We start from the raw sequence: 12,408 nt of genomic DNA on the forward strand, positions 1-12,408 counted from the left end.
ACTTATAAAATAAAAGTGTACTTATAACAATTTCCCTTAGTCTCCACTGTTTTTAGTTCATATGACCAAAGGAGACCATGTGAACAAATCAAAGTATAGGACACCAGGACAAAAGACCAATGCAGTGGGGTTAAGAACCAGGTCTGACATTAAATACTGCCAAACTGACTCTTGGAAAAGCAACTATTAATGAGCACGATTAGCAATGCCTATAATGCAAAGGGTGTAGGAAACCCTAATATAATGTAATGGGTTTTCTCCATTCAAGAAAACCCATTCTAGGGAAAAATCCAGGTGATAGGGTTTCCAAAGTCAGACACACAACTCATGTGGCTGCATCAGTGTCCTTGGGCATGACTCTGGCTGCCAAGGGTGGGGGAGGGCATGAAGGGGATTTAGATTTCAGATATATTTAGGACATAACAATACAAAAGGTATAAAAAATGCAAAGAGCTTATTAGCTTGTTTATAGAGACTGATGGATTAGTAACAAGAAATTATACACTTGCAAATTCTGTTCTCATCTCCCTGATGTCAATAAAAAGAGAGGAAGGATTACTCTCCAACATGTTTTCAAAAGTGAAAACTGTGGCACAGGTTTTATCTACTCGGTGTCATTTTCCCAAATAATTTCATCCAAAATTTTCCTTGACACATGAATTTGGAGATGGTATGAGTATCCCAGAGGAAGACCCAATCCAAACCCTGTTAGCACCTTACAAGTAAATTACCTTAGCTGTGTCAGCATAGTTTACGTTTTGGTCTTTGAAGGACTACATATCTTATTTTGTCAAAGCATTACAAGTTGATGTAGTTTAGCAAGACTAGCTATACTAACAAATGTTAGGTTTCAACCTGGAACATGTTAGTGAGGATTCTAGGATTCTATTTTTCCCTTTAGGGAATAAATTCAAAGTCAGAAAAATGGGCCATATTTGAAACAACAAAATATCCTTTTTAGCACCCTCTCCTTGATCCATTATACAAGAATTCTGGCTCTGACCATTATCACATGTCGACAAGAGACAAAATAAATGCAAATCAGTATTTCCACGTAGCGGTCAGTCACACAGCATGGATGTCCTGGTTTTCTGTACCGTAGACGTCCGCAGGTGCCAGTCAGTCGCATTTGGATCTCACAGCTTGGTTTTGGCACTTGAGAAACAGAAAACAAACGGACTGAACACCACCACCGGTCCAGAGAGAAACACACTAACCAAACTTGCATGAGACTAATTCCTCAAACAGAACACCAGTCTGTTTGTGCACAGTGAGAAATCCAGCCACCCGTTGGAATAGATAGTTATTGTTTGCTAGTTGTCGCTTTCTAACTGCGCAGGAAGATGTATGAAGGAAACGAGATTATAGGGGATAGTTGGGCTTGATGAGCCTGGGAGGAGAGGGAGAGGAGTGAGCTGAGTAACCTCACGGCTGTCGCCGTTAAGCTGTGGTACCCTGATGTGTCGGTCTTCGTTCCAGGCGCCGCCTGTGCCCTGTACGCGCCGTCCACACCGGTCATCTGCGCTTCTCTGCCGTTCATTGAGCACTTCCTTCATTCTTTCATCAGCATTTTTTGCGTGTTGACATGTGATTCTGCAATATAAGGGAGGGTCATCTAAGAAGGCAGGGTTGGTCAGAAAGGGCTTATCAAAAGAGTGTCCCATTCTGAAGGGCAGGCAGAATGTACTTAGGAAGGCAACGTGTGCAGAATTTGCACTGACCGCATTCTTGCAACACTTTCTTCACTTTGCCTTGGGTGCACCCCTCTCTCCTGTCTCTTTCCTTCCTGGGTCCCTGATCCCTCTTAGCTTCCTCTTCCTTCTCATCACGGTGACCTCTCATTGTTGCTCTGGACCCACGTGTAATTAGATCTACGATAGGCATTATCTGTTCTTTGCCCCTATGTGAGCTCCTATAGCCATGTGGCTCTTAGCATCTCATGATTCCCAGATTTTCTGTCTCCATTTTAAATTTTTTTTTTTTTTAATTTGGCAGACAGAGATCACATGATCACATGTAGGCAGAGAGGGAAGCAGAGAGAGAGGAGGAAGCAGGCTCCCCCCGGAGCAGAGAGCCCAATGCGGGGCTCGATCCCAGAACCCTGGGATCATGACCTGAGCCAAAGGCAGAGGCTTTAACCCACTGAGCGACCCAGGCGCCCAGTCTCCATTTTTAAACTCCAGAATCACAGAGTCAACTGCTGACTGGTCCTGTCCTCTTAGACTTCTAATAAGGGCCTCAATTCCAGAACTACACTTATGATATGCTCCTGCCTGAGACTTCTCACTAAAGGGCTGCTCTGCCCTTCCAGCAGGCCCCAAGCCCCGCACCATTTTTTATTTGTTTCTTTTTGCTCACACTGCACACCCAGCCCCAGGGGTACCCCCAGCATATACTGCAAGATCAAGGATCGGACAAGTGCTCACCACCTTCGCCACTACCATCTAGCTTCCGGCCCCTGGTATCTGGCCTTCACTTTCTAGCGACAGCCCCTTAGTTGGTCTCTCTGCTTCTCCCCATGTCCCTCCTAAATTTATACTCAGTGGAGTTGCCAGAGGGCTGCTCTTCACTGTGAGTCAGACCTTCTCATCAGTCTGATTCCTTCTCAAAAAGTCGCTCTGTAATCCCTTTAAAATGCCAATCAGGTACTTCAGACCTTTGATCCAGTCTGAACTGACTCCTTGCCTCAATAAGAGACAAGAAAGGGGCCAGATCTTGGCCTCTTCACATCTTGATACGTCCTTCCCTAGGACTCTTCCTCTAGCACACTTGGCTTCAGCCGTGACAGGCCACTTTGCCTTTCCACAAACACATCAGGTATTAGACCTGAGAGTGCCCCCGCTCCTACCCCCCCGCAAACAGCCACCACAGCCAACGTCTTCATCCCCTTTAAGTCTCGGCTTCACTGTCACCTTCTCAAAGAGGCTCACCCTGTCCACTTTATTTAAAATTTCAGATTACCCCACCCCCACAACATACTGTGAGGAATAAATAAGGCAAGACCATTTCCTGACCTTGGGGAATTCATAATTTATCAAGGGAGAGAAGGGTGAAGACTGATTTTTGAATGGGATGGTAAGAGAGATCTCATAATTTTAAAGAAGAAGAATTCAACTAAGTTTGAAGATCTAATTAGCTTTATTAAGGGATTCACGAATCAAGCAGTGTCCCATTTAACAAGTAGAGGGGAACCCCACTGATTTGTACAATATGGAAGGTTTTTATAGGAGAGGGTAGGGCGAGGAAGTAATGTATTAGCAAAATTAAGGAAAGGATGGTTTCAGTCAAGGTCATCTTCCCTTGTGGGAAATATAGGGGGTCTTGTTAGATGGAATTACCTCATCTTTGGGGGAATAGAGAGGACCCATGTGACAGATGACCTCATTGGTGTTTATCAGAAAATTCCTGACTGGTTAGGTAAGACTTACATTTCTAAGGGAGGTTGAAACTCCAAGTAGGTTAGGTATGAAGCCCAATATAGGGGCTTGATACCTTTGGTGACTTGGCCTGAGTAATGCCATTTTGGGCCTATGGTTTACTTTTTAACAATAACTAGATCCTTTTAGGGAGGTTAAAGAAGAAAGGGGATGCTTCTACCTAAAGTGGCAATTTTGCTGGTTAACTATTTCTGACTTTGCTGTACTTATGTTGTCTAAGGAAACATCTGATTGTCTTCTCTTTTAGACACAAAAGTAATCATTCCAAATGAATGATTTTTTAGACACAAAAATCATTCATTTTTGTAATCAGAATGATTACTTTTGTTATCATTCTGAGCCTGGGTAGCTCAGTCCATTAAGCATCGGACTCTTGATTTCCACTCAGGTCATGATCTAGAGTCCTGAGATTGAGCGCCACCTTGAACTCCACACCGAGCAGGGAGTCTGCTTGGGATTTCTCTATCTCCCCTTCTCCCTCTGCCCTTCCCCTGCTCAGGACCCTGCACTCTCTCTCTCACAAATAAACAAATAAAACATATTTTTAAAGTAATCCTTATAGAAATTTAGGTAATTTATACTAAACTGATATAATATCTATGGTATTTTAAAACCTTTCCATTATTGTGAATCAGCTACAGGTTGATTTGTCTGTTGTTCAGCAGAATATTAAATACATCAAATTCAATCGTGTATCTCTTCTCTTACTAGTGATTGTTTTTGTGAACATCCTTTGTGGAAGGAGTATTTTAGTTTACAGGAGTGTAAGTTTCAGACCAACTGATTGAGATTTCTACTGTGATTTTGTAAAGCATTATAACAAATGCTTTAGAAAAGAGTTGACAGTTTCTATCTCTTTCCTCTACTCAAATTGTAATTCTTTGAGAGATAATTAAAAAATAATAATAATAACTTTCTCCTGTTAGTTCAACTTGACATTGATTTGCTTTTTTTTTTTTTTTTTTTTAAAGATTGTTGTTTATTTTTTGGCAGACAGATCACAAGCAGGCAGAGAGGCAGGCAGAGAGAGGAAGGGAAGTAGGCTCCCTGCTGAGTAGAGAGCCTGATGCGGGGCTCCATCCCAGGACCCTGGGATCATGACCTGAGCCGAAGCCAGAGGCTTTAACCCACTGAGCCACCCAGGCGCACCCCCCCTTTTTATTTAATGATTTATTTGTTTATTTGAGAGAGCACGAGCAGGGGAAGGCTGAGGGCTTATCCTTTCTGACTGACTCACCCAGGTGCCCCTTTATTATTTTTAAAAGGCTTCATTCACTTCCTTAGTTTGATGCTTGCATCTTTCTCTTTCTGTGTTTTTTTTTTTTTAATTTAATTTATCTTATTGTCCCCACCCCAAATTCACTCCAGTCCAGGTATAAACGTTGATTTTGCTGTTTGAAATCATTTTGTTTATTTCGTTATTTAGTATTGATTCATCACAGTGACAATTTAGAAAATTTTAATGTCATACCATAGATTCGGCGTGTCAAATATTTTATAGCTAAACTTTTTCTAAGCTGGACGAAAATAAGTAGTTTCATGTTGCAAGATTCTGCAGTTGCTTATGAAGGAAAGTACTTATTTTTAAAAAATAATATTTTTTATTCTTTAAATTCCAAAAAGTCATTTTGAGTTTAAGCAATGATTTTATTAGTAAAAAATAATATGTTTAGTGTATGATGCTTAAGGCTATACGCTCCCATTGTCAAATTTTTATGCTTATTATTTTTTTTAATTTTATCATATATAGCATGTTGGGATTGAGGGAGAGCTAGAGATTAAAAACTGTAACTAGTGTATAGTACTTTAAGTACTTATTTAGGGAAAGATAGTAGAAACTGGCAAATTGAATACCCTCCAAATATGGAATATTCCACAAAAAGAAAATGGTTCCAAAAATGGTCAAACATGTAAGATTTTGTTAAAACCAGGGAGATTCTGATGTGTCTGAGGAACTTCAGTGGAAAGCATTAGAGAGAAATTGCATTAGTGGAAAAAGTCGAAGGGTCTGGAGTAGAAGGACTGTAAGCCATCAGAATGACTTTGGATGTGGGTTTTACTCAAAGTACAGTGGAAAACCACAGCAGAGCTTTGAGCATGTGTTCGTATGTAATATATTAAGTGTTTTACATCTACCAGTTTGAAATATATTAAGTGTTTTACATCTACCAGTTTGAAATATATTTGTTAAGAGGGAAATGCCTAGACCCTAAATGCTATGTATATGTCTTTAAGTGTGGATTCGTTTTTATACTGAGAAATATATATTTTGCAAGATAGCTTATCTCTGTGTCTCTTTTAGTTCCTCTGAATTTTAAATTCTTTGAAATCAGTTACTGTATTTATTCTGGAGTCCAACATACCTAGATCTAAGCCTATAACAAGTTGTGATTTTCTAGAGTTGGTTACATTTTTGTCCAGGCTACCAAAAGAAGCATACCTCTTTTGGTTGATAAAAGAATGATAACACTACCTTCCTCACTGATCCACACCCTTCCCCCTGTATGAAAAGGTTGCAAACACACAACTTTTAATTTCCTAAGTCAGAGAGAATATTTCCTATTTCATGTTACTTGTGAGCAGTAAGCTGAGGAGACATTTCAAAGTATGAGTGTGTGAAAGGAGAATTTTCTTCCCAACACCGTGGCTCTTGGAGCACCACGTGACCTCTTTTGAGGTCTTTTGAATAATTAACAAGAAATGAAGAATGCTGATTCCATATCACTTTCCCCTAATCTATACTGAATCGCCAATTGCCTACAGTGTTTTTTGTTTGACTTCTGATCAAGTTGCTGTAATACGGGGAAATTATTATAGAAGAAGAAAGAGAAAGTTCTATCTTCCCTCTATCTCTGTACAGGACAGGGAGGAAGAGAGGAAAGGTAGCTTACCTAGGGATAGCCAGAAGGACACTTTTTGCATATGCATTTGAGAGGAAGGGGCAGCTATTTCTGGTCAGAACTCTTAAGTTTGTGAAAGGGGAAGATATATCCAAAATTAGCTATTTATAGAGAGAACAGCTGAAATTATGGATCTGAAGAAAAAATAGCCATTAAAAATTCTTTTAGCACTTATTTCCTCTACTCTTTTTACAGAACTTTTATTAAAAAATTGAAAGAACAGTACAGTAAACACTCATATGTCCATGTTTCTGAATTTACATTTGAATTTTTGACACATTCAACTGTCACTTTTCTGTATATGTGCATATATATTTAGCTGTATTATTTAAAAAGTAAATTGCTAACTTTATAATATTTAATTCCTAAAACTTCCAACAAACATGTTTTAAGAACACAGACATTCTCTCCCTACTATTAGCACAGACAGGAAATTTAACATTGATTAAGTACTATCCTCTAGTACAGAATCCATACACAAATTTTTCCAATAATTCAAATAATGTCCTTTATAGTCTTTTATTTTCCATGCAATACCGAGTCAAGAGCCACACATTGCCTTTAGTTGCTACATCTCTTTAGCCTTATTTAATGTGGAAGTTTTCTTACTCATTTCTGTCTTTCATAACAATGACATTTGTTATAGTCCAGGCCATTTGTCGTGTTAGAATATTCCACAATTTCAACCTTTCTGATTGTTTTCTCATATTTAGATTCAAATTAAACACTTTTGGCAAGAAATCTATGTGGGAGATACTGTATCCTTCCCATTGGATCAAGAGGCCCTTATTGGAATATTGAGCAGGACATTGAACTTTTTGTAATTAAAAGGAATCTGTGAGAACATATTTGAAAACTTTGTTTTATTCATCTCATTTTTAAAATTGAAATTTGTTTAGTCTACCCTTTGTTTCTCAAATAGTTGACTGTTGTCTTTGTAATAGATAAAGCTCATGGTTTAATTAATAGCACAGGTAGGTAGTCAGCAAAATCAGTACTTTGTGAGAAATGTCTTACCATTGTGGTAGGGGATGCTGTGGAAACACACAGGAACTAGTCTTAACCTTGCAGGGTCAAGGAATATGCTCTAGATGAAGGCACATAACCATTTAAGCAAAATGAGAGTGACAGGGTTAAAGTAGCATGAAATAAGGCTGGGTTTTTATGGTTTTATAGTACCCCTTTTCAGTAAATTTTGTGTTTTGAAGCGTATTAATAATACCCTCTGATTGTTTTTATTTCTGGGTTGTAGTGGAATTGTCAAGCAAAAAGAAACCTGCGATCTTCTCATACACAGCTTGGATCCTTACACTTAGGATTTTTAGGTTCATTATCATCTTCAGTAAATAAGCTTGGCTAAAAATAGCAGCTGGAGATTCATCTACAATTCTAGTTTGAAATATTTTGTAAGGAATAAGTAATCAAGTTTATATGGAGATTCCAAGGAGTGGAGATTAAGTGAGAACTTCACCTCCCAGAAGGGCCTGGCTTGTCCCGTAATAGTAAGAATGAATGTCATGTCTTTAATGTGTACATACAGTATCTTGTTTAATCCACAACACCACAACACATATTATTATCATAACTTATTTGCCCATTTATAATCTGAAGAGACGTTGCAATAAGAACTAAAAATCAGGATACTTAGGGTCCTGATTCCAGTTCTTCAGAAAATTACTTCTTGTTCTCAGGCAAATCATCAGATTTCCCAGTTCTTATTATTACATCAGTAAAATAAGACTAATAATTTTTTTCTAACATCATCTCAGACTTACTTCAGGGATTGAGTAACAAAATGTATTAAAATCATTTTGAGAATTATAAAATTTTCTGAAAATATATTTTTTAAATTCACAATATGCTTACCTGTCCTTAAAGCCCTTGAGCTCTTGGTTCTGGAGGTAGTTAACTATTAAGACCCAAATATTTAATTTTGTTTCTAATAAATGTAATGATTTTTATCTACTTCTATACAGCTAAGTTTTCCCTAAAGAGGAGAAGACTTTAGGTTAGAGCTTTGTCTTACTTTTTGAAGTGACAGAGATTTTTCCCACAATGAAATTGCCCAAATAATAGATTTGCTGCAAGATATTATCATACCTACATGTAATTTTCCAGCCCTTCAAAATGTTGGTTATAAGGACATTAAATTCCTGCAATATCAGCACAACCCAATTCAATTTTAAGTACAATCATATATCAACACAAATACAATCAATACATAACTTTTTTATTGACTGCATTTCTTCTTCATTAGTGAGAGTAATTTTTAGCCTTGACTAACTGAAGGAATGATTTTTTTCCATTAATTTAAATGTAATAGCTCTACTTACCCAATTTACCCATGCTTCAGAAAGTGTTATCAACCAACTAAACAAAAGAAAACAGGCATTTTCCATCTTAATGTTCTAAAAATATCCTTAATTGCTCATACTGTTCTTAGTAAGAACTAGTTGATACGTTTACTAAGTGTACTCTACTTGCTCCGGATCACAAATTGAGTGTGTGTGGTTTTTTGGGTTTTTTGTTTTTGTTTTTGTTTTAACATCAAGGCTATGTAGTGATTCTTTTTTTCCTAGACTGTTTCATTCCATGGTGTCTAGTAAATTGATAAGCCTAAAGAGCTATTGCACTCTTGAGGAATTAGGCTAGATTTTCAGAATAGTTATTTATATAACTTTCTAAGGTAGCCCGCAAAACCTACTTGTATAAATAAGATTTTAAAAGCATTCGAACAAAAATATGGCTGAACTAAACCATTTTCCTGTCTCTGCAATTCAAAAGGATTGCCAGTTTACTGTGTGTATCCTTATAGTGTCAGCATCACTATTTAAAGGTTTTCTCAGGTTGGTTGTTTGCTGATTTAAATAACCAATTCATAGAACTTATATGATATTAATTTTATAAAATTTAATATTAGCTCAAGTTATTTTCTCTAGACATGTGAGGTAATTGTCCCCACGGTTATTATCTGGAAGACCCCTCTTCTGTTTAAAATGCAATAAATTTATTCATGAAAATGGAAAAAAGAGAGCCCACTAACTATCCCCTTTTTCTTTTTCCTGAAATTGCTTTAGTTAAGAAAATCAAAGGAAATGGAATAATGAAATAAAAATGAGATATATGTGTGCATGTGTGTGTGTGTATGTGTCTGTTTATATTTACATTCTGTTTTATTTAGTACCTGAAGCAGAATAGACATCAGTGAAAATTCTTAGAATGTATCTACCAGACATTTGCTAGATATTTTGGGCTAGATGCAATTTCTAGTTTTATGGCTTTGATGATCTAGTTATACAAAATTATTTTCTCTTTTAAATCTTCATTTGTTTCTATTTGTTTGTTTCTATTTGAAAACTTTCCTTATTGTGGAGAATTTATCTTTGCTTACATGACAAAGGAAATTAGTCTATGAGAATAATACATATGTAATATAATAATTATATTATATATATATAATTCTCATAGAGTAATTTTCCTTATATATAATATATTATACATATTAAAAATTTGGCATATATCTATATATATCATATATAAATATGATATATATATCATATATAAATATATATATCATATATATCATATTTATATATGATATATATAGAGAGAATAATATATATATTTTTCCTTGTGTGTGTGTGTGTGTATACACATTATATATGTATATGAGATATGATATCTATCGATATATATATATCAATAGATATAAACATTTCTGGGTGATTCAAGCCTGGCAATTCCAATATTTCATTTCACTAAACTTCAGCTTTGCTACGCCTTTCCAAATCACCTAACCTCTTTAAGAAGTACTTTCAAAAAGTGTGTGCATATGCGTGTGTGTGTGTGTGTGTGTGTGTGTGTGTGTGTGTGATTTAACGAAAATAATCTTAGGAGAAGTTACCCATTTTGTATAAGATTTAGGAAGTTTTCTGAATAATTGCCAGCAAACTTTGTTTTAATGAAACTGCTGGATTTAATCATTAGAGTCAAAGGATATTTTTAAGAAATTTTTACACAGGCAAGCCTGGTTCTGTCCATTTCTAAGGAGCTTAGTGTAATTGGTTCATAAAAGGAGACACAGGAAAGAATCTGTGGTTCTCTCTACTATTGGTGAGGTTGTGAAGAACATGGAATATTTGGCCACGAGTTAAAGTGATCAACTTTTTAGAGAGCTTACTGAGATATAGCACTACCAGATCAAAAATATACCTAATGTTTAATAAGTAATTATATGCATATGTATTATTACTACTTAACTGTGACAATTAGTAGTGTTTAATACTAATTAGTAGTAGGGCTATAGTGTGAAAAACTATAAAAATATTTTCTAAATGTGTCTTTCTACAAATTTTTTACTAGATATTTAATTTAGGAGCTATATCATTGCATAGTTTAAAGATATATAAATGTGAGACTTCTAAAAGAACAATAATTAAACAGATATGATTCATATTTAATAGAAATAGCTATGACATATTTCTTTCTGTCTTTTTCTAATCTTCTATAGAGAATTAAAAGTAGTCAAAAGTAAAATTCTCTTTGCCTTATAGTTCTGCTCTTACAAAGCCGACATTACATAGATTCCTAGTGTTAATCCAATGTGATGACCTCAAGCGAAATATCTTCTCAACAAAAATGTTGAGCAGAGGGGTGCCTGGCTGGCTGAATTGGTAGAGCATGCAACTCTTGATCTCATGGTTGTGAGTTCAAGCTGCACACTGGGTGTAGAGATTACATAAAAATAAAACCTTAAAAAAATGTTGAGCATAGCATCCAAAGGATTTTACTTAATGGCATCACCTAATAGGTTCTTAGACTTGTAGGAATTAGTTTCCATCTCTCCAAATATGTCCCTCCACTTGGTATCTAGAGACTTTACTGGTAGACTAACTGTTCATTAGTCAGCTCCTTTGCATCTGTGAATTCATCATATAGGCTGTTCGTGTCCAAAATATTCATCATTTTTAAACATTTCCTAGCACACTGGTTGTTAACATAAGGTAAAATACTATCAAAGATAATGGTTTTAAAGCACTGAGGTAATTTCACTTTATGATTTCAAGATTGGATTCCAAATAAGTTACCATTTTAATCAAGGAGTGAGAAAGTCCTATTTAACTTGATTGCCCTACAGTGGTGACATTTTCTCTGAAAATAGTCTTAAATCCCCCTAGAATAAGTCATGGTTCTTTTCTGTATGAGATTTTGTCCTAATCCACACAGAACTTCATGCAACTCAGATGAAATCAGTTTACCTTTTCTAGGTTCCTTATAGCTTTTTCAGAGTTCATCAGTTTTGGAGAAACATCATAAAAATTTGTTTTGCTATAACCTTTTTCTTCATTCTCATCTGTCACATATTTCAAAATTAGGGAAAGACATTCTTTTTATCCCACACTTTGAAAATAGAATTTCATAGAAGACCAGTATTCTAACATCTCTATGACCAGGAGAAATGCTATCTATCTTGTAAGACATGTCTCAGGAGAACGTCCCCTTACCTTTAGAAACTTATTTTAAAAATGCACACTTTGAGGAAACTGAAAAGTGACCAAAAAGTTTCATTATAAAACTTCATTATCACAGGTGAGCAAACTACATCTCCTTTTAGCTGCCTTATGTATAAGGTATACAGGACATTTAGTAGGTAAGAACTGTTTATTTTCTTTTCTAAAAAGTTTATAGGCTGAATGGAATTTCCCAAAATTTACATTTGCACTGTTAGTTAAATATGCATATAGGAAAGTAACTTTCCTTAGGTACATAAGGATATTAAGGGAACAAAACAACAATGAATGTTTATTCTGATGGTATATGCCAGAGCCTTCCATGACTGTTAATTTCAACTGAGGGATGGTGTCTTTTCTGAATGGGAAGGGGAGATTTTTAAAAAACCTTTTGATTTTATAAAAACTTGCCTGTCTCTTCCCAAACTTGTGAGATCCAACCTCCTTATGCACATTCATAAACGTTCTCTTTCCTGTGTCTGTGTGGTCCCAAATCCATTGCTGCATATGGGTCAGAATGTCCTGCCTTGGTTCCTCTCTAATCTGGGTTTATGTATTCTT

The 12,408-nt window shown here is 36.1% G+C and overlaps 1 protein-coding gene and 1 long non-coding RNA gene across 22 annotated transcripts in view; one reads left to right on the forward strand and one right to left on the reverse strand.

Moving 5' to 3' along the window:
* The window catches only part of LOC116585127, a 30,924-nt gene extending 19,186 nt beyond the window's left edge, over positions 1 to 11,738 (reverse strand). The window contains exons 1-2 of the long non-coding RNA XR_004283477.1: positions 11,596 to 11,738; positions 8,671 to 8,707 (exon numbers count right to left, since the gene is read on the reverse strand). This is a non-coding gene — a long non-coding RNA (uncharacterized LOC116585127). The remainder of the gene's footprint in view (positions 1 to 8,670; positions 8,708 to 11,595) is intronic.
* ADGRL3 (adhesion G protein-coupled receptor L3) overlaps positions 1 to 12,408 on the forward strand; it is an 827,333-nt gene that overhangs the window by 689,491 nt on the left and 125,434 nt on the right. The window lies entirely within an intron of this gene.

Source organism: Mustela erminea, chromosome 2, assembly GCF_009829155.1.
Source record: "Mustela erminea isolate mMusErm1 chromosome 2, mMusErm1.Pri, whole genome shotgun sequence".
Lineage (NCBI taxonomy): Eukaryota > Metazoa > Chordata > Mammalia > Carnivora > Mustelidae > Mustela > Mustela erminea.